Source organism: Papio anubis, chromosome 2, assembly GCF_008728515.1.
Source record: "Papio anubis isolate 15944 chromosome 2, Panubis1.0, whole genome shotgun sequence".
In the NCBI taxonomy this organism is placed as follows: domain Eukaryota; kingdom Metazoa; phylum Chordata; class Mammalia; order Primates; family Cercopithecidae; genus Papio; species Papio anubis.
The window spans coordinates 39,843,927-39,870,146 of record NC_044977.1 but is presented as its reverse complement, the minus strand read 5'-3'; the positions used below and the strand labels follow the sequence as shown (position 1 = coordinate 39,870,146).

At 38.2% G+C, this 26,220-nt stretch overlaps 1 protein-coding gene and 1 pseudogene across 12 annotated transcripts in view; one reads left to right on the top strand and one right to left on the bottom strand.

Moving 5' to 3' along the window:
• Positions 1 to 26,220, top strand: part of GSK3B (glycogen synthase kinase 3 beta) — a 262,572-nt gene that overhangs the window by 54,260 nt on the left and 182,092 nt on the right. The window lies entirely within an intron of this gene.
• Positions 11,098 to 12,226, bottom strand: LOC103881861 (annotated as a pseudogene).

Below are 26,220 nucleotides of genomic sequence, written 5' to 3'. Positions count from 1 at the left end.
CCCTACAAAAGCCGCCTGGCGACTTAGGTGCATGGAGTCCCTTTAAGAAGGGATACTTAGGCTGGGAGGGAATAGGTTCATAGGGTGTTGATTCCCAAGAATCAGAATTGTAAGAGGAGGAGTAACATGAGTAGGGGAAGGATCTGAAGCGGGATCTGGGATGGCAACAGCTGCCTGAGAGGAAGGGATTGGGGGCACTGAGCAGGGAAAGATGGTCTAGGGGATCCCACGTGATGGTCTTTAGGCATGGGAACTGGCTTTTCTAACCTTTTATTATCTTTGCAATATTTTAACATGAAACCTAGGAGGCTATTAGGGGGACTATCTTTATTGCTATTTTTATCCTTTTTACTCTTTGTCTTGCTTGAGGTATTTCCCATGTTGGGTCCTAGTTAGGCTCAATGCCTTGTACTAGAGACTTCTTGCCTATTCGTTTCTGGGGGCTTGTTAAGACTGAATCCTTTGTATCGGTGATTTCTTGCCTATTCTTCCCTGGGGAGCTTGTTAAGGCTCAATACTTTGTACCTCAATACCTCGTATTTCTTGCCTATCCTTTAGCCCCACCTACTGGAGGTTTCTTGCACCCTTTTTTCGCTTCGTCCATTCTGGCCACTTCCCTCGTGGGAATATTTCAGATCCCTCTTAGCATTGATGGTGGGTCAGTATAAACCCCTGACAGGATCCCCGAAGGGCCGCCCTAAGCCATATGAGGTGACCATGGAACTGCAGATAGGATGCTCTAACTCTGCACAGCAGTAGTGTTTAGTACCATTCACACAACCAGCACTGCAAGCAGTAGTGCTTGTGATCATTTACACACACTTTTAACCTCCAGAATCCCAACCACCAAGGAAATACTTTGTCGCCCCTGCAATGTTCTGACTTTGGTCTGTGCACAGACTTACCTGGTCACCGAGGTATGTGAGCTTCCTTTCCCCAAGCTGCTGGCCTGTTTCTTTCCCATGTTGCTGAGAGTCCGGGTTTATTTGTCACACTGGGTGGGCCTCAATTCCTTTATCCTGGAGGCCCCTGCAATGAGGGAGTGGGGCTCACTTCTTCATGGGAGAGGACCAGACACCCTTTCCCAGGGGAGAATGGGAATCCTGGACGAGCCCCCAGATTTGTTGGAGATAAATGCTCGGTGCTGCAAAGTGAAACCAGCACTCAGGCAAAAGTTTTCTCAGCAAGGCAATTTACTTCTGCAGAAGGGTGTATCTCGCAGATGGAGCAATGGCAAAAACAGGGAACAAAGGAGAGAAGGGGTTTTTATCTCTAATGCATAGTCCCTACCTCTGTGTCACTCCTCCATGGGCTGGGGTTGGACCACGCAATCTAAGCTGACCTGATTGGCTACTTGTGAATATTTTTTCCAAATAAGAAAGGGGAAGGGGAAGGGGAAGGTGAGTTGCAGTGGTGGGACGTGTGGTTTCGAAGGGTGATGTGTGGTTTCTAATGGGTGGAATGGGTGCAGAGTGTTTAACCAAGGGAACAGATGTGAGCTATTGATAAGAGCTGACAAGAATGTTGTTTACTGTAACTAGAGGCAAGGAGGCATGGAGAACAAGAAAGTTGAGTTTGAGAACAAAAAACAAGGAAGTTAACATGCTGAACCTTTGAAGAGAAATTCAGAAAAATTCATTGTATCTTACAGACATAAGTTTTTCACCTCATTTGTATAAATATTTATGAGTGTGATTGCTGGGATTGTGTGGTAAGACTACATTTAGCTTTGCAGGAAACTGCTGATGGGTCTTCCAGAATGGCTGTACTATTTTACATTTCTGCAAACAATGAGTGAGAGTTCCTGTTGCTTCACATCCTCACCAGCTTTTGGTGGTGTTAGTGTTTGGGATTTTAGCCATTCTGTTCCAGTAGATGTATAATGGTATGTCACTGTTTTAATTTACAATTCCCTAATGACATATGATGTTGAGCATCTTTTCATATGCTTATTTGCTACCTGTATATCTTCTTTTGTGTGGTATCAGTCCAGATTTTTTGCATACTTTTTAATTCATTTGTTTTATTATTGAGTTTTAGGAGTTCTTCGTATATTTTGGATACTAGCCCTTTATCAGATATGTGTATTGCAAATATTTTTTCCCAGTCTGTGGCCTGTCTTTTCATCCTATTTCATAGTGTCTTTCTTTCAGAGAGCAGAAGTTTTTAATTTTAATGAAGCCCGTGTTTCCATTTTTTTTTTAAATGGACTGTGCTTTTGGTGTTGTATCTAAAAAGTCGTCATCAAACCAAAGGTCACTTAGATTTTTCTTGTTTTCTTTTAGAATTTTTATAGTTTTGCATTTTATTTTATGTCTATGATGCAGTTTGAGCTAATTTTTTAATTTTTGTGCATTTTGAGTTAATTTTTGTGTAAGTTGATGTCTGTTTATTTGCATGTAGATGTTTGCTTATTCTAGTACCTTTTTTCAGAAAAAGACTGTCATCCCTTTTTGATGTCCTCTTTCAGTGATGCACATGTTTTTTTGAGACAGACTCTCACTCTCTTGCCTAGGCTGGAGTGCAGTGGCTTGATCACAGCTGACTGTAGCCTCAACTTCAGTCAGTCCTGCTTTCTCAGCCTCCCACGTAGCCGGTATCATAGGTGTGGACCAGGGTTTCACCATGTTGCCCAGGCTGGTCTTCAACTCCTGGGTTCAAGCAGCCCACCCACCTTGGCCTCCCAAAGCACTGGGATTACTGGCATGAACCACCATGCCTGGTCTCAGTGGCGTAGTTTTGAGGGTGAATTATGATAAGTAAAATTGAAGAAGAAACCTGAGATTGTTGTAATTAATAATTAGACTTCATATGCCTTTAAAAATAGCTTAGGAGGAAGTAACATGTTGAATAAGAGCCTGGACTGTGGGATAAATTCTGAATTTACCATTAACTTGCTGTGACATTGGACAAGTTACTGAACTGTGCCTCAGTTTCCTTGTACGTAAGTGTATTTTTAGGTTAAGTGAACAACATTTAATATAAATTGTTTAGTACAGTATCTTGCATATGTTATAGCTATGGAAGGTTATTAGTAATAAAGACTTCTTTAGATGTTTTATGTATTTTTAATTCATCAGTTCCTATTATTCTCTATAGTGTATTACAGGAAAATATAATAGTGTTAACCTATGGACTGTTTCTGTAGTTATTGATGCCATCTGGCAGAAGCAGATTTACATAAGGGAGTTTAATGACTGACCCAGAATAACCATCATGAAGAGCATACAATGTAGAAAACGGAATTCTAAATGCATGCTTATATGCTCAGTATTTTCTAAAACCACTAAATACCATTAAATACCTCAAGACTAAAGGTTTGATGTGTAAGATGGTGCAAAAGAACTGTAGTGCTTTTTAAAAATTTTTAATTTATTTGTGTTTTTGAGATAGGGTCTCTCCCTGTCACCCAGTCTGGAGTTCACTTTATAAAACATATTTCCTACCTTTGCATATGACGTATTACACGCACCTGCTTGCTTAATATATTTAGGATTGTTGCATATTTTAGATTTTGAGTTATCTCTCCAATAATAATACAAGTTCTTTAGGATAATGTGTCTTCAGTTTTTCAGTCTGTCACCATTTCTGGATGGAGAAGGTCATGTTTCTTAATTGCCTGAGAAGTTAAGCAATTTGGATAATTGGATAAGCTATTACTTTTAAATTATTGCTTTATTTTATCTTGCCGTTTGATTCTTTCTTCTGGAGCAGATAGAGGGACCATTTACAATATAATAATGAAATTCATATCTGTTTTTAAAGTTAGAACTGGAAGGCCAGTAGGAGAAACAAGGGTCCTTTAGGGCAATACCCTGAGTAAAAGCAAAGCAATTTCTTTGTTTGTTTCAAGTAATTGCTAGTGAATAAGGAGTATTTCTATACTTCACTATATTCAGCATTTTTCTTTGTTTGTGTTATAAAACAAGATATTGGGATGATAATTGTTTAATGCACTGATAGGAACTGCTATTCTGAGTTATCACAAACTTTGGGTTTTGTCAGTTAAAACAAATTTGAGTGTTAGGTTTTGTTTTTTTAACAAGTGTTGACATTACTTTTATTTCTGTGTTTGGGAACTTGTAAATTTGTCTGACATTGATTCTAAAACTTTATTGTAGCGTAATATTTTGATCTCTGTGTATCCAAGCTTTTTTCCTAAAACCGCTAGATGGCGTAGATCTGCCTTTTTTTTTTTTTTTTTTTTTCCCTGCGATGGAGTCTTACTCTGTCGCCCAGGCTGGAGTGCAGTGGCGTGATCTTGGCTCACCGCAACCTCTGCCTCCCGGGTTCGAGCAGGTCTCCTGCCTCAGCCCCCTGAGTAGCTTGGATGCCAGGCGCCTACCACCATGCCCACCGAATTTTTGTATTTTTAGTAGATATGGGGTTTTGCTATGTTGGCCCGGCTGGTCTTGAACTCCTGACCTCAAGTGATCTGCTCACCTTGGCTTCCCAAAGTGCTGGGATTACAGGCATGAGCCACCGCCCAGCCAGATTTGCTTTTTAAATTAAATTTTTGTCTCTGAGTCATTTAGTAGTAAGTTAGTCATGGTACCCCCTTCTCTTAGATACTTTAATTGGTGATACTCTGGGGGTGTTAAAAACAAAACAGCAACAACAAAACTGGTGATCAGAATTAGTTTAACAACATAAATATTCTTAATGAGGATATCTTCTGAATTATCCTAATAAAGTAGTATTTATGTTTTTCTGTTACATAAAAAAATCCAGGACTTTCTTTGGTAAGTTGTACTTCATACCAGTTTTAATCATTTAGCACAGTAGAGAGTACTAGTGAGCTATACATTATGTAGACTATAGATATGTTAAAAAGTACATTCTATTCATGATAAAACTAATAAACTAGGAATAGAAGGAAACTTGCTCCATGAGATAACATCCATGAAAGAACCCAGAGCTAATACATAGTTAATGGCAAAATATTGGATGCTTTCTACATAATATTAGGAGCAATATGAGAATGTCCTCTGCTGCCACTTTGTTTTTTTTTTTTTTTTTTAGCATTGTACTAGAGTTTCTAACCAGAGCAATTAGGCAGGGAAAGAAGTAAAAGGCATTAGAGTGATAAGGAAGAAGTATAGCTGTCTCTATTTGCAGATATTTATGGAAACATCCTAAGAAATTTGCTAAAAATCTATTAGAGTTAATAAATGAGTTCAGCAAAGTTGAACTCATTTTATGTAGGATTGATGTATAAAAATCAACTGTGTTTCTCTACAGTAGAAATGAGCAAACTGAAACTGAAATTAAGGAAACAGTTCCACTTATAATGCCATCTAAAGGAACAAAATACTTATGAATACATTTAACATAAGTACAAAATGTATAATCTGGAAATTACAAAACATTGTTGAAATAAATTAACGAATACCTAAAAAAAGGATGGACATCCTATGTTCATGAATTGAAAGACTTAATATTGTTTAAATAATAGTGCTCTCCTAGTTGATCTACAGATCCAAAGGTTTATCAGAATTCCAGTTGCCTTTTGCAGAAGGCAAAATTCCAATTGCCCTTTGCAGAAATTGATAAACTGATCCTAAAATTCATATGGAAATACAAGGGATCCTGTATTAGTTTCTGAGGGTTGCAGTAAGAAAGTACGAAAACTAGGTGGCTTAAAACAACCGAAATTTTTCTCTCAGTTTAGAAGTGGGAGGTCCAAAATCAAGGTGTTGGCTCTGACTGCTCTAGGGACTTATCCCCGCTTGCTGCTTCTAGCATTTGCTAGCAATCCCTGGCATTTCTTGGCTTGTAGATCACTAAAGTCACTTAGATTTCCTCTACCTGCGTGTCTTCATAATATTTTCTCTCTGTGTATGTTTGTCTGTGTGTCCAAAATTCTTTTTGTGAGGACACCAGTCATATTGGATTAGGGCCAATTGAATGACCTCATTTTAATTTCTTTTTTTTTTTGACATGGAGTCTCACTCTTTTGCCCAGGCTGGAGTGCGGTGGCATGATCTCGGTTCACTGCAACTTCTGCCTCCTGGGTTCAAGCAATTCTCCCGCCTTAGCCACCCGAGTAGCTGGGATTACAGCTGCCTGCCACCACGCCTGGCTCATTTTTTGTATTTTTAGTAGAGATGAGGTTTTGCCATGTTGGTCAGGCTGGTCATGAGCTCCTGACCTCAAGCGATCTGCCCTCCTCGGCCTCCCTAGCGTGCTGGGATTACAGGCATGAGTGACCTCCACCTCTCCCGGCCCTCATTTTAATTTGATTACATTTGTGAAGACCCTATTTCTAAATAAGGTCACATTCTGAGGTACTTGTGGTTAGGACTTTAACATATCTTTTTTGGGGTACCCAGTTAAACTCAGACTCTGAATAGCCCCTCAAAAATTGAAAAATAAAGTTAGAGGACTCACATTTCTCAATTTAAAAATTTACATCAATCAAGACAGTGTGGCGCTTGGATATAGAGTCATGGAGTATGATTGTTAGTCTAAAAATAAGCCCCTACCTGTAAGGTCAGTTGGTTTTGACAAGGATACCAAGATAATTAAATGGTGAAAGAATTTTTTCCCCCCACAAATGGTCTCAGACAGCTGGATATTTGCATGCAAAAGAATGAAGTTTAACTCCTGCCTCACACCATCTACAAAAATTATGTCAAAATGGATTAAAGACCTAAGTGCTAGAGCTAAAGCAACTAGGAGCTAAAGCTTCTAGGAGAAAACATAGGATTAAGTTTTTCTGACCTTGGTTAGGCAATGGCTTCTTAGATATGGTACCAAGCACACGAGCAACAAAAGAAAAAATTGATGCATTGAACATTATAAAAAATAAAACCATTTGTGCTTCAAAACACCATCAAGAAAGAGAAAACACAGAAAGGGAAAATGCTTGCAAATTATATCTGATAAAGGACTTGTGTCTAGAATACAAGAAGAACTCCTACAGTTCAATAATAAAAAAAAGTCCAATTAAAAATTTGGCACAGGTTCTTAATAGATAGAACTTATGTATATCTAATTCTACAAGGAAGATATACATAATGACTGGTAAGTGTATGTATTAGTCTCTTCTCACACTGCTATAAAGGACTACCTGAGACTGGGTAATTTATGAAGAAAAGAGGTTTAATTGACTCACAGTTCCAAAGGCTGTATAGGGAGCGTAGGTGGGAGGCCTCAGGAAACTTAAAATCATGGTGGAAAGTGAAAGAGGAAGCAAGCTTGTCTTACCGTGGTGGAGCAGGAGAGAGAAAGAGAGAGCGTGAGGGGAGAAGTGCCATACACTTTCAAACAACTAGATCTCGTGAGAACTCACTATCACAAGAACAGCAAGAGGGAAGTCTGTCCCCATGATTCAGTCAACTCCCACCAGGCCCCTCCTCCAATTCATGAGGATTACAATTTGAGATGAGATTTGGGTGGGGACACAGAGCAAAACCGTATCAGTGCATAAAAAGATGCTCAACATCATTAGTCATTATGGAAATAAAAATCAAAACCATGAGATACCACTTCAGACTCACTAGGATGGCTAGAATAAAAAAGTCAGATTATAACCAATGTTTGTTAGGATATGGAAAAATTGGAGCCCTCATACACTGGTGTGGGAATGTAAAATGGTACAGCTGCTTTGGAAAACAATCTGGTAGTTCTTAAAATACACACATAGAGTTACCATATAATCTAGCAATTCCATGCCGAGTTGTATATACCCATATGTTCATATATACACATGTTCATAGCATTATTCATAATAACTAAAAGTAGAAACAACCCAAACATTTATCAATTGATGAATAGAGAAATCAAATATGGGATTTCCATAAATGGAATCTTACTGAGGAACCAAAAGAAATGGACCAAAGCATACTACAACATGGATGAACCTGGAAAACATTCTAAGTAAAAGAAACCAAGCATAAAAGACCAAGTATTACATGATTCCACCTATATAAATGTCCAGAATAGGCAAGTCTGTAGACAGAAAGTAGATTACTGTTTCCTTAGGGCTGGAATGGAAGGATTGGGGGATGACACCTAAGAGGTACAGTGTTTCTTTTTGGGGTAATGAAATTGATTGAGGTGATGGTTGCATAAGCCTGTGAAAGTACTAAAAATCGTTAAGTGTGCACTTTAAGTGGGTGAATTGTATGTTATGTGAATCATAACTTAATGAAGCTACTTTAAAATACATTCAATTATTACGAGGATAAGGAACCCTATGAAATGTGTACATATTTGAATATTTAACATGAGATGTTATGAAGTACAAATATATATGCTGCCAAATGGATGGTATGGATCAGTGCTGTTCATAAAGTATATTGCAAGCCACATATATAATTAAATTTTTCTAATAGCCACGTTTTTATTTTTTAAAGAAGGGGTTTCACTATTTTATCCAGACTGGACTTGAACTCTCAGGCGCCACTGATCCTTCTGCCTCAGTCTTCTGAGTAGCTGGGACTACAGGAACATGCCACCTCTCCTGGCTTCTAATAGCCACTTTATAAAAACTTAAAAGAAATGGATGAAATTAAATTGCTTTTTATTTATTTATTTTTTTGAGATGGAGTCTCACTCTGTTGCCCAGGCTGGAGTGTAGTGGCGCGATCTTGGCTCACTACAACCTCTGCCTCCTGGGTTCAAGTGATTCTTCTGCCTTGGCCTCCCGAGTAGCTAGGACTACAGGTGCCTGCCACTACACTTGGCTAATTTTTGTATTTTTAGTAGAGATGAGGTTTCACCATATTGGCTAGGCTGGTATTGAACTCCTAACCTTGTGATCCATCTGCCTCGGCCTCCCAAAGTGTTGGGATTACAAGTGTGAGCCACTGCGCCCAGCCTGAAGTTAATTTTAATAATATATTTTATTTACCCCAATATATAAAAATATTAACATTTCAATATGTAGTCCTTAAAATCTGTTATGCATTTCAGAATGTTTTGATTCAAACTTTGCCACTTTTAAGTGTTCAGTAGCTTCATGTAGTGACTAGGGCAACATAAATAGAGACATTAAGTGTTAATCCAGAGGGAGGAATAATCACTATAGTCTGAAATGATTAGGAAAAGTCACAGAAATTGAGTTATTTTGCTCATTCATTCATTTACTGATTTCAGTCATTTATCCAACAAATATTTGAGCTCTTACTGTTTATTTTAAAAACTAGCAAAAACTGCAGATATGTCTTATCTCCTCATGGACAGTGCATTAAAGAGCTAAGTATGTACTTACTTAGGGCTGGTTGCTTAAGAAGTAGTGGAAAGAATATAGGCTTAGATTTAAATATTCCCGGTGAAATAGAGGATGATGGTAACTGCATTGTGGGATTGGTGGGAGTAAGTAAAATCGGTATGTCACATGCCTAACACTGTGCTGCTTGTTAAATGTTTTCTCCTTCTCTTTTCCTACTTCACCCTCTGTCCCTCTACTTCCCTGTTGAATACATGAGGTAGGCCATGGGAAAAAAGGCTTAGGAAGTAGCAGAGTCCTGGCTACCCAAGGACTTGAGAATGAGTTCTTACCCTCCTTTCTTATCCTCAGCCTTCTTTCACGGGCCTTCTTTCCGTGGCCTTGCTTCCTGGACCCAGATTCAGGTTTGTATTATTAGTTCTAAAGCCTATTAACGAGTATTAAAGGGGTTTTGGTGGGCTAATTTAGGAATGTAATTATTGTTTTTTCTAGAGATTTCTATGTTTCATTCCACACAACTATTTTATTAATGAAAATTTGAAATGCTATCTGCTAAATTAGTTTGCATCTTACTCAGATAAGAATGTGTTTTAGAAATATTTCAAGAAGTGTTGATATAAAAATTATTTTATACCTTTTTTGAAATTCCAGACCTACCATTGAATACTTAGCACTTTGGTCCATGTAATTTTTACATTGTGCGATATCTTTGAATTTTAACATACTCTTTTACAATAAGACTTATTAGGTCTAGTTACATTATGTTTGAGACAATAATAGATGAGTTTGTTGGGAACAGTTATTATAGTGTATTGAACAGAGTTTGTTAGGAAAAGTTTTTATAGTGTGTTGAACACTGGATTAAGATTGGGCAGATCTTGATTTTTCCATTCGTTAGCTGTATGGTTGTGAGTAAGTACATTTGTTCACTGGTTTTTGATTCATACAGAAGATACAGTTTGACTAATATGGTCAGGACATGATTGTGTGTTTACTTATTTAAAAATTGTGATTAAGTGCTTTGAAGGAAAAGAACTGGTTACTGTGAATATAATAACAGATTGGATTGTCCTAGAGAAGGCGTCTCTGAAAAAGTGAGGTTTAAGCTGAGACATAAAGGATAAAAAGGAAGGGATTAGGGATGGGGATGGTAAAAGAATATTGTAAGGAAAGGGAACATCATGTGAAAAAGTCCTGAGGTGGCAAAATGCTTTGTGTATTCAATAAATTGAAAGAAGCCTAGTGTGACCGAAGGGTTGTGAGCAAGGGAAGAATGGCATGATATCAGAATGAAACTAGATTTTACAGGGTTTTGTAAAAGATGCTGAAGCCTTTAAGGAGTTTTAATCAGGGAAATGAGACACAAGTGTAACTCCAAAGTGGGAAGTTGAATATAGGAGTCTCTAAAGGTTGAAAGAGTAGTCAGGTCTACAGAAATACATTTGAGAACCAACAGCTCTCAAATGGTAACAATTTGGATAAATACCATGTATTTAAAGATCTGGGAATGCATAAGCTAATCTGGGGAGAGTATGGAGACAGAAGATAGAGAATGGGAGTCTAGGACCAAGCCTAGAAGAACCCCAACATTTAGAAGCTGATAGGGAAGAAACTAGCCTAGGAGGACCTCAAGTGAGCAGAGTTTTTTTTGGATGACTGAGAAAGTATAATGGTTCTGAAATGGCAATAGGGAACAAGGAGGATGTGATTTTTTTCCCCAACTAGATATAAACCTTTTTTTCACAACTTTGTCATAATTCACCTTCTAAAAGACAGACTGGGGGACACAGCTGAAAACACTGGGAGGCCAGATGCTGATGTCTTTCAAGCCAAAGCATAGCCGTGGTCACTCTAGGGCCAATGTGCTCCTATGGTTCTCAGGCGTCACGGACCAGATGCACCTATACTGTCCAATCCCAGTTTTACTTAGAGCCACCTCCTTTTCTGGGGGCCATCCATCCTCATTTCATGCTAGATTTTTACTAGAGGCTCCCTGTTCTTCCACAGCAGTTTATGACCATAAGTAACATACCATATTCCAAGGAGAGTTCCCCAGGATGCACTGCATGATCAAAACATTTCCATCCCGTGATCATTCCTGCTGTATCCATGGCCATAATGACTTTTAGGGCATTCCCTGCTGTGAATGTGAACATCTGAAGGGAAATAATGGCAAGCCTCCCTTCTGGGATCTTAGTGCAGACCAGCTGCAAGGACCATCATGATGGTGCCAGATGCACCAAGTGATGGTCCCTATCTTCCTGTGGCAACTTTACACACATAACTGATACAATTGGAAATAACACCTGCAGATAATAACACTGCTCTTGACCCAGAATGTTCACTGTGCTGGAGGCGAAGCTCCACAAAACATAGATATTTGCTGCCGTGTGAAATAAGGAGAAATAACTGAATGTTGACAGCAACACTGGAAAAGAAAGAACTTTTGAGGCTGGATTAGATGTGAAATATCTGATCATTGTCCGCTGCAGAGATGGTACTCTCTATCAACAGAATACAACGACATTCGTTTGCACCTGTGATAATCTGTCACAGCCTACTGGCCATTGCTTAGGTTATTCCACCACTTGTTATTCTCCTTTCTGAAGTCTCCTTTTTGTGGTCTTATGCTATCCCAACCATCAACTTTTATATCATCAAAATAACTCTGGATCCTGAATTTCGGTGATTCATATTGTCAAATAGCAGCTGATCCAAATGCACAGCCTGTAAACCCAACAGTAAAAAATAAAGGTTTTATGAGAGTCCCTATAGGATACAGAGAAGGATAAAAGGCTGTTTCTTCCACAGGAGGAATGAAAGCACTTCTCTTGTATGCTTCAACACTTGTGCCTATGTCTGATCTTTGAGGCTCAGCTTTCCTGGGTGCTTTTCTGAATCTACCTTTTTGCTGAAGAAGTCAAACCTGTGTCTGAGCAGCCGTGGCGGGGCTAGGGCCATAGTGAGTTCCTTGCAGCTGCGGCTGCTCACTGGCAGAGACCATGTCTGGTTGCTGCCCCAGCCTGTCTCTGCCCAGCCTCACCATGCCATCTTCCCAACCTCTGCCCCACCATGGCCTGCAAGGACATGGTTTTGAGACGTGTGGAGGAACTGAATAACACCAGCCTCTGTGGGATTTATTAAAGTAGCATATTTGGGGGAGTTATGTTTTCCATAAGGCTGGAAAGTGGAGTTTGCTGATCACAGAAGAGGTAGAGTTGAGGAGTTGATTCAGATGAGAGGGATGTGTGGAGTAGTAGGGGCATGACAGTTAACAGCAAGTGAGAGAGGCTAGTATTTCTGGTGGAGACTTAGGTAAACAAGGATATGAGGTGTTGATAGATTTAGGCCTTTTAATCTCTTGTAGGCTAGACGGATCTATGGCCTTAGTGGCATAGTCTGGAAAGTTTCAAATAGTTTGTTGGGTAAGGGCCAAGTTTCTCATGAGGTAAATCTGCCTCAGCAGGTTCTAGTTATGGTATGATGAGGCTCCAGGCTGGTCTCTTCATTTCTTTTATCTATTAAATAGTAATAATACCTCATTAATTGTTATTTAAATGGACAGTCACATAGTAGTTAATAATAGTTGAGTCTAAATAAACATACAGCCTTTTATGAAATCTTTTAAACATACATCCCAGTAAGTCGTGCTCTAGCCAAATTATTCTCTTGTCACTCTTTTGTGTACTGAATATAACAATGCCTAATTGAAGAATAAACGTTGACTATGAATGAGGCACTCAATTCATCTCTTTGCCGATTACACTCAATTTTAGAACTAAGGATAAATTATTCAAGAAATAGTTGCTGATTTTTTAGCTCGAAGTGTTCTGTAAGCATACTTGGATTTTTTTTTAGAACCCAGTGACAGTAATACTTTTTTGGAGAGAATATCTTTGAATATCTTTTTAGAACTTCAAGCAAATTTATCTTTAAAACATTTTATATGCTCAGTGTAGATAATTTGGAAATTACAGAGAGATACAAAAAAGAAAATAAAAATTTGCCTGTATTCTCACTATCTAGAGAAAACTCCTGTTTTTGGTGTGTTTGTGTAGCATTTGTTTTCAAAATTGGGATCACAATATATAGCAATTTGTAGCTATATACTCTGCCTTTTTATGTAATCTTGTGTCATGAATATTTTCCTAAACCATTAAATATTCTTGGAAAATGTAATTTTAATGAGTACATAATATTCTGTTCATTGTGAGTGTATCGTAGTTTACCTTATGATTCTCTGCTATTGGACATCTGGATTGGCTCTAATTTATTGATGTGGTAAATAATGCCTTAATGAATATCTTTGTAAATCAATTATTTTCTTCCATTTTCTTTTTACTTTCTTTTGCCGTATTCCTAGACAGGGAAGTACTGGGTCAAAGAATAGGGCTTCATTTTTGTTGCTCCTGCTTTTTTTTTTTTTTTTTTTTCCTGAGATGGAGTCTCGTTCTGTCACCCAGGCTGGAGTGCTGTGGCGTGATCTTGGCTCACTGCGACCTCCGCCTCCTGGGTTCGAGTGATTCTCCTGCCTCAGCCTCCCAAGTAGCTGGGATTACAGGTGTGCACCACCACACCTGACTACTTTTTTGATATTTTTAGTAGAGACGGGGCTTCACCATGTTGGCCACACTGTTCTCAAACTCCTGACCTCAAGTGGTCCGCCTGCCTCGGCCTCCCAAAGTGCTGGGATCATAGGCGTGAGCCACCGTGCCTGGCTGCTCCTGCTGCCTTTTTTTTTTTTTTTTTTTTTTTTTGAGATAGAGTCTTGCCCTGTGGCCCAGACTGGATTGCAATGGCGCGATCTCAGCTCACTGCAACCTCCGCCTCCTGGGTTCAAGTGATTCTCCTGCCTCAGCCTCCTGAGTAGCTGGGATTACAGGTGCATGCCATCACGCCTGGCTAATTTTTTGTCCCGCTGCTTTTAAGGAAAATTATACTTCAAGATTTCATATTTAAAAATCAATGTGGGTCAGGCCCGGTGGCTCACACCTGTAAGCCACTTTGGGAGGCCGAGGTGGGTGGATCACTCGAGGTCAGGAGTTTGAGACCAGTGTGACTAACATGGTGAAGGCCCATCTCTACTAAAAATACAAAAATTAGCCAGATGTGGTGGTGCATGTCTGTAATCCCAGCTACTTGAGAGGCTGAGGCATAAGAATCACTTGAACCCGGGAGGTGGAGGTTGCAGTGGGTCTAGATGGCACTACTGCACTCTAACCTGGGCAACAGAGTAAGACTCTGTCTCCAAAAAACCAACCAACAAACAAAAAATTAGTGTGTGTGTGTGTGTGTGGGTGTGTGTGTGTATTTGGTGGTATAGCATTGCTTATTTCTCTGTTTCCAGCAGTGGTTTATTTTAGCATTGCTTATTTCTCTGTTTCCAGCAGTGGTTTATTTTTGTGTGGATTTGCAGACCCCCTTGCAGTAATAAATCCTTACAGGTTCTCTTTGGCTTATATGTTGAGAACAACTTCTGTAGATTATAAACTACCCCACTTCTCTCCTGTATCCTTTGTTTCACTGCTCTTGCTTCAGCAGATGCCTTCTCATTGCCCCTAACAAGTAACTCTTCCTCCTTTATTCAGTGATTATTTTTTCCTAACATCCCTTGCTTGATATTTGGGGAAAATTTTAAGGCTTTTAAAAAATCATATTTGAGAGCGCCTAGTTTTATTGTATCCCTTGTTAACACCTTGAGTGTTTATTTTTTAATATTTGCTGATTTGTGAGATGAAATATGATAGGTATATTTGGGGGTAGGAGGAATGTCTGAAATAAATTCTTTCTTCCCAACTTATGATTTAATAAGAGCTGGAAGGGGAAAAGTAAGGTGTAAAACCCAGTGTTTGACATTTTTATCCTCTTAATCTGGCTACCGTCCAACGTACTTTCAGAGCTGAAGGGGCTCTAAATTTCGTATTTATTCAGTCGTTTCAGTTTACAGATAGGGAAACTAAGCCCTAAAAAGGACATTCCTTGACTTCCTCAAGGTCATAAGCCAAACAGTGTTAGAAGTTTGGCCTGTTTTTTCATAACTTAGTGTGTTGGTTTTTCTACAAACATCTTCTGCGTCTCTGCACCGTGTGTTCCCCAGCCTGCCTTTCAGGTTGACTAACTTTTAGATGACTAATTTTTTTCTGTTTGGAGGCCTGGTAGACTCTTTTTTATCCTTCAGTTTAACCACAGTACTTTGATCATCCTGAGTCAGTTCTTGCATACATTGTACCTTGTTGCCCTGCAGATAGTGCTCTCAATTTCAAGGAAAGCTTCAAGGAAATTTTCTATTCATGTGTGGCATCTACTTTTGGAACAATAATTATCCTTATGTTGGATCATCTTTGTTCTTCACATTTATCATCTTCTCCAGAATTACTTTAATCTGTTAAGTGATTCCCTCTGCATTCACTATTATGATTTCCTTTCTTCCCTGCAATTAATTTTTCACTATGTTTTTTTCTGTTCTTTGCTGTTTCTAGTTTATTAGATCTCTGATGTTTTGTTCTGCTAAGAACAAACTGAGAACTGTTGTAGGTTAAAAAACAGCCCTCCAGAAGAGATCTGTCACCCAGGCTTATTGCAACTTCTGCTTCCTGGGTTCAAGTAATTCCCATGCCTCAACCTCCCAAGTAGCTGGGATTACAGGCACCTGCCACCATGCCCAGGTAAATTTTTGTATTTTTAGTAGGAATGGCCAGGCTGGTCTCAAACTACTGGTGTCAAGTGATCCGCCCACCTCCGTCTCCCAAAGTACTGGGATTACAGACATCAGCCACCATGCCTGGCCCCCAAAAGAATCTTACTATCCATTGGCAGTCACTCCCCATCTCCTGACATGCACTGCCTGCCTTAGACAACCAGGTAGATTAGTGAGTCTATCTTCTTTCTATAGATTTGCTTATTCTGAACATTTCATATGAACAGGATCATACAATATGTAGTCTTGTGTGACTGTCCACTTATTTTCAATTTGTTAAACTCCTTCAAGATCTTTCTTTTTACATGCCTTCTGCCATTAATGTTATCCCTTCCCACCCCATTGTTTCCCTCCTCCCGCTACCCTCTCACACTTTTTAGAATTTCAGCTGAAATACCACTTTTTCGGAGGGACCTCCCCTAATGGGATTCTAGATACTCCATTATGGACTTAATTGTGCCCCACCATTCTCTTTTGTCTCTCTTACTTCAGTTATTATCTAATGGAGCAGTTATTTGTATAAATAATATCTGCTTCTCTCACGAGGTAGGGAGTTTGTTGTTGTTTTGATAAATACTTAGATGAACATATTCAGGCACTTTACCCAGTGGGAGGGGAAAGAGATTTTCAGAGAAGAGAGATGTGTGTACGTATGTTAACTATTAACGTAGCAATGAAAACGTAAGCTGAAAAAATAGAAAATTAGTAGTTAATTAGGCTTTATGTATGTAGACTGGACAGGTACCATAAAGAATGTGTATTATACTCTCCCAGCAATATCATGAATCTGGATTTTTTTTTTTTTTTGGGGACAGGGTCTTGCTCTGTTGCCCAGGCTGGAGTGCAGTAGTGGCTCCAGTAGTGGAGAGCATACATGACTCACTGTGGCCTTGACCTCCTAGGCTCAGGCACTTCTCCCATCTCAGCCTCCCACTGGTGTGTGCCACCATGACTGGCTAATTTTAAAAAAAGAGTTTTTTTTGTTTTTGTAGTGACAGGATCTCGCTATATTGCCCAGGCTGGTCTTGAACTCCTGGGCTCAAACAGCAGTCCTCCCACTTGGCCTCCCAAAGTGCTGGGATTATAGGTGTGAGCCATTAAAACCTAAGACTGTTAAGTGCCAGCTTAATTTTTGGAGTCCATTTATGTTGTTGGTTAGAATATTTGGAATATTTACCCTACCTGAAAAGTTGAATAAACTGATATATTCTGTTTTAAATTTCAATTCAGCAGTTCAGTTTTTCAGGCTCATTTGTAAATAATGGTGCGTATTGCCTACATGGGTCACAGTTTATTTCAGGAAGGTGCTGCATCATCTGCTTTGATGGAGATCTTAATGAAATTGGCTGCTCTTGACCTCTGAGAGTCACCATTTCTTCATCTTTTCATGGTACCTGGATGGTCAGGTACACTGTTCTCTTCTCCGTTAGTGTTTGCTTTACTCTTTAGTGGATACTAGAGATACCTAGGACAAAAGTTTGTGACGAGGGTGTGTGTATGAGGGTCTTAAGATAAGGAAAATAGTATTTTTCTTCTTGATTAAATTTAGGGGGCATCATGAAATTTAAGTAACACCTTAAGGGAAATAGGTCAGATGGCTTTCTGTTGACATTATTGATCTATAAAGTTATTGCTAGCACTGTGTTTACCATATTAAGTATTAAAACCTTATATTCTGTGGGACTCTTCACATGGGTATATAGTTTCAGTTTTTATAATGGAAATTGGTGAGAAAAAAGGATGACTACAAATTTTTGTTTTGTAGTTAACTTTTATTACAATTTCATCTAGGATGCATGAAAGTACATGGAACTTGGGGGCTGTGTTGGACATAATCTTGGAGGGACACAGCTCAGGAAAGTCTTCAGTGGAACCTTGGTCTTGTTACTTGCATATATTCACATCAAACCTTTTAAAGTTTCCACTGATTTTTTTTTTTTTTTTAATGAGTATGTGTTAAATGCTTCTGCAGGTTGTAGAGGTATGGTATAAAAAAGAAATTCACCAGCAGTCACAGCTAGCAGACTTGGGCGAGTCCTATCCTGGTATATCATTAAGTCAGGTAGTTAACAGTAGGAGATGACAAAGACCATTTTAAAAAGGGCAGTTAGGCATGTACATATTTCCCAAGGATGAAAGTTCTGTTTCAAGGGAAATTGTTTCCTACTTTAATGTCCTTATCTACTTTTGACACTGCAAATAATGAGTAAGCAGTGTGGGAGACACACTGCTTTGGCGTTGGATGTCCTAAGATGTTCTTCCATGACCCACCAATAAGAGGATCAGTCTTATTTTATTTCTCAGGCAGTGGTAAAGGAACCGAGTCCCAATGGTAGACCCACTGTGAGTACAGGATTGTGTTATTCCAGTGGCTTTTATTTAATAGAGCCCAGTTAGCATCTCTTCTAGTAGAACTTTGTGGGGGAGAAATGCTAAGTGGACTGCTTTGTGAATTGACCCACTTAATCTGACAGTACTCTTCCTCATTGAGGAGGTGGACTTGGACATGCCCTATTTGAACGGCATTGCCAGGTTCTCTAAAGGCCGGTCTTTCTTTCTTTCATTTCTTTCTTTTCCTCTCTCTCTCTCTCTTTCTTTTGTGGGGAGAGGATTGGGAGATGTTAAGCAAGCTTTTAGAGGGAGGAAGATGAGGCAAATATAAATACCAATATGGATTTGATTATAAGTAACTGTGATCAGTTGGGACAATGTTATTTAATATATGCATATATTGACAATATTGTGGGTTTGGTTCCAGACCACCATGATAAAGCACATCGCACAATTTTTTTTTGGTTTCTTAGTGCATATAAAAGTTATGATTACACTATACTGTAGTTTATTAAGTGCAGTAGCATTATGTCTAAACAACCTTAATTAAAACATCCTTTATTGTTTAAAAATGCTAATAATCTGAGCCTTCAGTGAATAGTCATCTTTTTGCTGCTTAGTGTTGATGGCTGTTGACTGATCAGGGTGGTGGTTGCTGAAGGTTAGGGTAGCTGTGACAATTGTTTAAAATGAGACAACCATGAAGTTTGCTGGATTAATTGACTTCCTTTCACGAAAGATTTCTCTGTAGTATGAGATACTGTTTGATAGCATTATATTTGTTTTAGTTTTTAAAAGAGATGGGTGTCTCACTGTGTTGTCTAGGCAGGACTCAAACTCTTAGGCTCAAGTGATCATCATACTTCTGCCTCCTGGTTAGCTGAGGCTACAGTAGCCAGCACCCCAGGCATTATAGCATTTTAGTAGAACTTTCAAAATTGGAATCAGTCCTCTCAAACCCTGCTGCTGCTTTATCAGCTGAGATTATATCCTAAATCCTTTGTTCTCATTTCTGCAGTAGTCACAGTGTGTTCACCAGGAGTACATTCCATCTCAAGAAACCACTATCTTTGCTCATTCATGAGAAGCAACTCCTCATCTGTTCAAGTTTGATCACAAGATTGCAGCAGTTCAGTCACATCTTCAGGCTCTGTTTCTAATTCTGGTTCTCTTGCTATTTCTACCACATCTGCACTGACTTCCTCCACTGAAATTTTGAACTCCTCAAAATCATCCAGGAGGATTGGTATCATCTTCCAAACTCGTGTTCCTGTTCCTGTGAATCATGAATATTCTTAATGGCATATAGAAGTTGTTTAGTGTAGCCATCTTCATCAATGGTCTTAGCTAAATCTTCTAGATAACTTGCTGCAGCTTCTAAATCAGCACTTACTGCTTTACTTTGTGCTTTTATGGTATGGAGAGGGCATCTTTCCTCTACTAGCTTCAAACTTGGCAGCTTCCTCACTTCTGTCGCCCTTCATAGAATTGAAGAGAGTTCTGGCCTCGCTCTGGGTTAGGCTTTGGCTTAAGGAAATGTTGAGGTTGGTTTGGTCGTCTCTCCAGACCACTCAGACCTTCTCCGTATCAGCAATAAGGCTATTTTACTTCCTTATCATTCATCTTCCTTATCATTCATCTGTTCACTGGAGTAGCACTTTTAATTTCCTTCACAACTTGGCGGTTTGGCACAAGAAGCATAGCTTTCAGCCTGTCTGGGCATTTGACATATTTTCCTCATTAAGCTTAATTATTTCTAGCTTTTGATTTAAAGTGAGAGACAGGTGACTCTTCTCTCACTTGAACACTTAGAGGCCACTATAAGCTTATTAATTGGCCTGATTTCAATATCGTTGTGTCTGAAATAAGGAGCCCTGAGGAGAGGAAGGGAGATGAGGGAACAGCTGGTTGGTGGAGCAGTCAGAGCACACACAATATTAATCTGTTAAGTTTGCCTTCACTAATCACAGATCACCATAATGAGTGTAATAATAATGAAAAGTTTGAAGTACTGCAAAAATTACCAAAATGTGACACAGAGACATGAAGTGAGCACATGCTGTTGGAAAAGTGACACTGATAGACTTGGTTAACATGGGGCTGCTCTAAACCTTCAATTTGTAAAAAAACATAATTTCTGCAACATGCAACAAAATGAGGTAAGCCTAGATATTTTTCTCTTAGGCGTGTTCCTTGTCTTATTAACTATAAACTTAGCTCGTTACTAATGAAGTTGTAAACTAGAATTTAATCAGTATTTGAAAATGTATGGTATCCCTTGCAGAAATGGAGTTAATGGCAGGACTCGTAGTTATTACCTGCTATTTTATTTTCCATAGTTAATTTTAAGAGGTTCTTATGAAATTGTTTGGAGATACTCTATCTTCACAACAGTTAAAATTGTAATATTTTAGGCATATTTCCTCCTTCTATTTTGTTATACGGAAAAGCTTTAGCTGATAAACAGATTGCATTCTAAAAGTTCATAAATTATTTTGGAACTTAGAAAGTATTTTTCCATAGTAAGTTTTGTAAATAAGTAAATACAAATAGGTTCCCAGGCTATCCTACAAAAGCCTAATGAAGCCATAGTTAGTTCAAATATCTATATACTTACAGTGACACATAATAGAAAATAATATGGCAAGAATAGTAGTTAAACAAAACCAAAACACTGTTAAGAACTAGTTTTGAAAAATTTTCCTGTATGTGATTGATAAAGGGATGTAATCAGAGGGAGGTCAGGCGTAGAGACTTGCAGGAGTCTGCCAGGCCTTTCTGTGTCCTTTCAGGTACTTTATAGGTTGATGGCATTTCTTTCTTTTGATATTGGTATACAGCAGAAATGCTATCTTTTTGCTTACCAGCTATGGTTAAGGTTGTATTTTAGGTCCTGAGTGGAATGAAAAAGTTAGAAAAGAAATAGTTTCCTTAGATAAGAAAGATATGAAAGAACAATGGAAGATAGAGTAACCTAGGATGTGTGTTTGAAAAAGAAATTGTTTGAGATAGATTTCATTGACATACAAATAATGCAAGTTTAAGGGAATGGGATAGAGTATAACATGTGAATGATTCCTGATGAAGGAGAGCAAAGATGTTGATAAAGTGTGTTGGGTTAGCAATCCTTATGCTGGTCAATAAGTGGTTTTGAATATCTTTGGAAGCTATTTAGAACTGGGAATGGGGAGTAGAATGCTACTTTGGTATTTTTATATGAACTGTTTCAGTATTGTTTTTTCATAGCATGGTACAACAGCTCACCAAAAATATTTAAATAGCTTGATATACATTTGGAATGTTTTTTGATGTATTAAACTATTATTAAGAAAATATATTTTTTGAATGTATGAAAGGTGAAAGTAAAATACTGTACTTTAGGTAATTCAACAAATGCCTACAACTATTATGTGATGAGAGAGATTTGGTTTTTACATTCTTTTTTGTTTGTTTGTTTATTAATTAGAAAAACCATGCTTCCTTTTTCAGTCTCCAAAATGTTTCTTATTTAGAAGAAACCAGTGCAAAAAGAAAATCAGGAAATGTTCCTTCTATTCCTACAAAAGTAGCAGCTGTCGTTAGGCTATGTATTATTACTTAGTATTGTGATAAATCTGTTCAAGTGTTTAAATGTTTGCTATCTGTTCACTGATTTGATTTGCCTGAGGGGAATTTCTGGCGCTCTTTTTACTTGTTTTAGATGATTTGTCTCTCAGGTAGCTTCGTATATCAGCAAAATGACACAGTTTTATATTTAAAGTTATTTTTTGCAGTTTATATTAGAAGATGTAAAGACTTACTCAAAAGGTATGGTTTTATTGGACTGAGTTATTTTTATGGATTTATTTTAGAATGTAAATTGTTCAACTCACTTTCACTTTTATAAGTATTGGAAAGTATACTAAACGTAGGAATTGGATGAGGCAATTTGGATGAGTACTATAAGACTATAGTATAGTTTTTAATACTATACAGTCTAAACTGCGGTGTTATACTAAACTATAGTTTTTAATACTATACAGTCATTGCTGTTATACATGGGGCATTGGTTCCAGGACCACTGGGCACATCAAAATCTTTGCATACTCAAGTCCTGTAGTTGGCCCTATGGAACCACTGTATGTGGAAAGTTGGCCCTCTGTATATGTGGGTTTTACACCTTGCAAATACTGTACTTTTAATCTTTTAATCTGTGTATAAGTGGACCTGCGCAGTTCAAACCCATATTGTTCAGGGGTCACCTGTATATAACCTTGAGCAATTTTACTTATTTTTTGAGTCTCAGTTCCCTCCTCCCTGATTTAGTACTGGTTTTTCCTCCCTTGTAGGACTGTTGCTTAGATCAAATGAGATAATGGGTCTAAGTGTGCTTTTAAACTGTAAAGTGCTTCACAAATTTATTTGTGATGATGAGTGATGACGGTTTGGTGATCATGATTGGTTCTAGGGAAGACTGTCAAATATATGAATTTTGTCTGCATTATCTTCTCAATCTGTTGAATTGACTTCTCTCTTTTAAGAGGGTGATTGCAGGGTCCAAGGTCGTCTCTGAGGTGGAAGTAGAGGTATTTATTTTGGTGACTTTTAGACTTTAGTTTCCAAAGTATAGTAGAAGCCTATAGAAATTTGTCACTTATAAATGAACAAATATTTTACAGACTACTATCTGCATAGTCATAAAATGGGACTCCACTAGTGTGTGATAACCATAAGTGTTGCCCTCATGGATTGGTTGTTAGTTGTTAAATTGTAATTGGTAAAGTATGTAGGACTGACAGAGTAAGCAGTAGTCTTCTGGGAGGAAACAAATCCCATCCTCTCTCCTCCCCTCCCTGCTGTTTCAATTCAACAGCGATTTTTAATTCAATAACCTCCACTTTAAAGTGATCAAAAATGTGTGTAGATTTGTATGCTGTGCTATGGAAAAAGCAGTTTAGATTAAGGAGTGCAGATGTCTTTGCATATTTCAGGAGAGGGCAGGGTTAGGTAAGCTGTTACAATGGGGTCATTTGGGTTGTCAGAATGCAATATTGAAGATCAAAGGGATGTGTGGTAGGCCAAGAACAGACCTAATTGATTTAAAATGTATATGTAGAGCACTGATCTGGTATTACTGTCACTAAAGACTATAGTAAAATATACCAGCTTTTTGAGATCTGTTTTCTGGCTTTCTTCTGGCTGCTCAAGGTTGATGTTTCTAGATGTGACCGCTGACGGGATCAGTGAGTGAGTAATTGTATTTTTAAAGGTAATTGTTTACTTCTTTAGTTTAAGTACTTACCATTTGCTCTTTTCATCCATGTATAGTGTACTAATTCTTTGATAATCTGGTAACCTTCCTTCTTAAGAAAAATTTAAACGTAGTATCCACCCTTGCCCTCCAAATTGGACAGCTTATAAATCAAGCGGATAAGCATGTTTAAGAGTTAAAAATTATAATGTAAATTCCTAAAAGCCGAAGATTTTTGTGCGCATGCTGTAAGCCTTTTAGATGTGTATGGAAAATAAACCTGTTTCTAAAATACGTCTTGAAATTATTTCAAGTGAGGACTTAAGACCAAGTGAAGTATTTATTCACTTTGGGTTTGATTTGATTTTATTCCAGTTGAGTGAAGTTAGAGAAAAGGAAAATACACTTGATTCCAGTTTATGGCTTATATGTAAAATAATATAAGTTCAGACTGTTGGAAATTAGCATGTTTCTGATTTTAGGTTTATTGTTTGGTTTAAAGTAAAATTTGGTTTTGAGGTAAAACCAAGAAGATAAAAAATTGAGTCAATTAAAATTGGCTCAGAAGAAGTATGGATATTTCAAAGAAAAAATTGGGGTGGCTAATAGATATTTCCCTCAGCACCTTTTGTAAGATATTTGGGGTTTTAGATTTTGCTGAACACAAAAAGTTGGTTTCAGGGCCTAAATACCTATCTCTTATCTTTATGGCATGGTCCTTAGCAAAGTAATGTAGTAGGGCACAAGTTTTGCAGTAAATGGACAGGTCTGAATCCTGTGGGTATGAGTTATTGAAGGGATTACTTTGAGCAAATTATCAAATCTTTTTGAACACCAAAATGTTCTCATTTGTTAAATTGAGTGTTCTGAGTATGTCACAGGCTTTTTGTAGGAATTAAATGGTATGTTGTGGCTAGCTGAACCTGCATTAAGAAGCATTTGAGGTGCTTATTAAAAATACAGTTTCTGGAGCCCCACTTCAGAAATACTGACCTTTTTGGGAATATACTCTAGAGTCTTCATTTTAGTAAACTCCCAGGTGATTCTCATGCCCACTGTGAGTGGTGCTTGCAAACTGTAAACAATTCTCAATGAATATACTTACATAAATTGAACTTAAGATCTCAGATTTGTCTCCTGTCCAGTTTTTGTCAGTTGCTGCATATTGATGCTCTAAAGAAACCAAAATTGTTTGGAGAAGGGTTAGAAACAGAGGAAATTTCCGACCCATACCTAAATACACATGTGGGACATTGAGTCATTTGTTTTGGCTGCTCGTTGTCACCATGTTTTCAGTAAGCCCTCCATTCTGTTTTACTACTTGTAAAGGCTTTTCTATGTACCTTCTCCTCAGGAATTTATATCTGACCAATGACAAGCATAGGAATAAGCAAAAGCACTACTTAGTTTTAACATGAAGTAGTCAGCTTGCAAATCCTAACAATTCTGCTTGAATAATTCTTATAAGTTCAGTGGCAAACCTTTGCTGAGCACTTGCATTGTGCTGAACCTTGTGCACATAGGAAATGTGAATGATTCCAATAATGTCTAGTTTTTCTTATTTATTTATTTATTTGAAACAGAGTCTCACCCTGTCACCCAGGCTGGAGTGCAATGGCATGATCTTGGTTTATTGCAGCCTCCGCCTCCCAGGTTCAAGTGATTGATTCTCTTGCCTCAGCCTCCCTAGTAGCTGGGATTACAGGCGTACAGCACCATGCCCAGTTAATTTTTTGTGTCTTTGGTAGAGACGGGGTTTCACCGTGTTGGCCAGGCTGGTCTTGGACTCCTGACCTCGTGATCTGCCTGCCTCTGCCTCCCAAAGTTTGGGATTACAGGCGTGAGCCGCTGTGCCCGGCCAATGTCTGGTTTTTCTAAGAGCTCTTAGTGAAGTAAGGGGTTCAGACTTTTAATTATAGGACATTGTGATAAGTACCGTGATAGGGCACATGTGAGTGGTAAAAGAGCATAGTGGAGCAGCATAATATATTCTTTCCTATTTCCACTGCTAATAATTCAAAGTTCAAAGAAACTGTAACTTACTGAGCACTCACTACGTGGCATGCATTTAAAAAACCTATGTAACCTATGCTATTCAATCATCACAACCCTAAGTAGCAGGTGTCTCCATTTTACAGATACTAAGTAGGTTGAACTTGTGATATAAACCTTTGTATGACTTCAAAGCCCATATTGTTTTCATTATGCCTCTAAGGACAAAATTTTATTTTATTTTTTTAAAGAAGGGAATGTTATGATTCTTCAGAATTGATGTCTGTTAATTTCAGTAGCATGATGTCTTCCTGTGATTGAAAATAACTCTGGAGTCTTTATGTCATCTTAGTCCTCTGCCACCCTATGTTTTCCTTTTCATTTCTAAAAGTGATAGACAAGGCAACATCTCCAGAAGCCAGCCTGTGTGACATCTGTCCATTTTGTTTTCTCTGTCTCTCCTTTTGTTTACTCTTCCTATCCCCAAAGGAAATTGAGTAATTGTTCTGTTTTGTTTTTCCTAATCTCTTAGATTAGAATCATGTGAAGATGAATGGTATCTAAGGGAAAAGGCCCTATTAGGAAGATTTTTATCACATCAAGTTTACATAGAAATTGCCCTGGAATTTTTATCCTGCTGTTGATCATTAGGGTTGATTTGATTGATTCAACTACTTGGTTGATACTTCTTTTCTTTCTTTGTAGTTTCATTTGTTCCAACATATATAAGCAGTTGTGCTCTCTGGCTAGAGCTTCCGCATCATAAAATAAAGCCCCTATTTTAATCACAAGAAT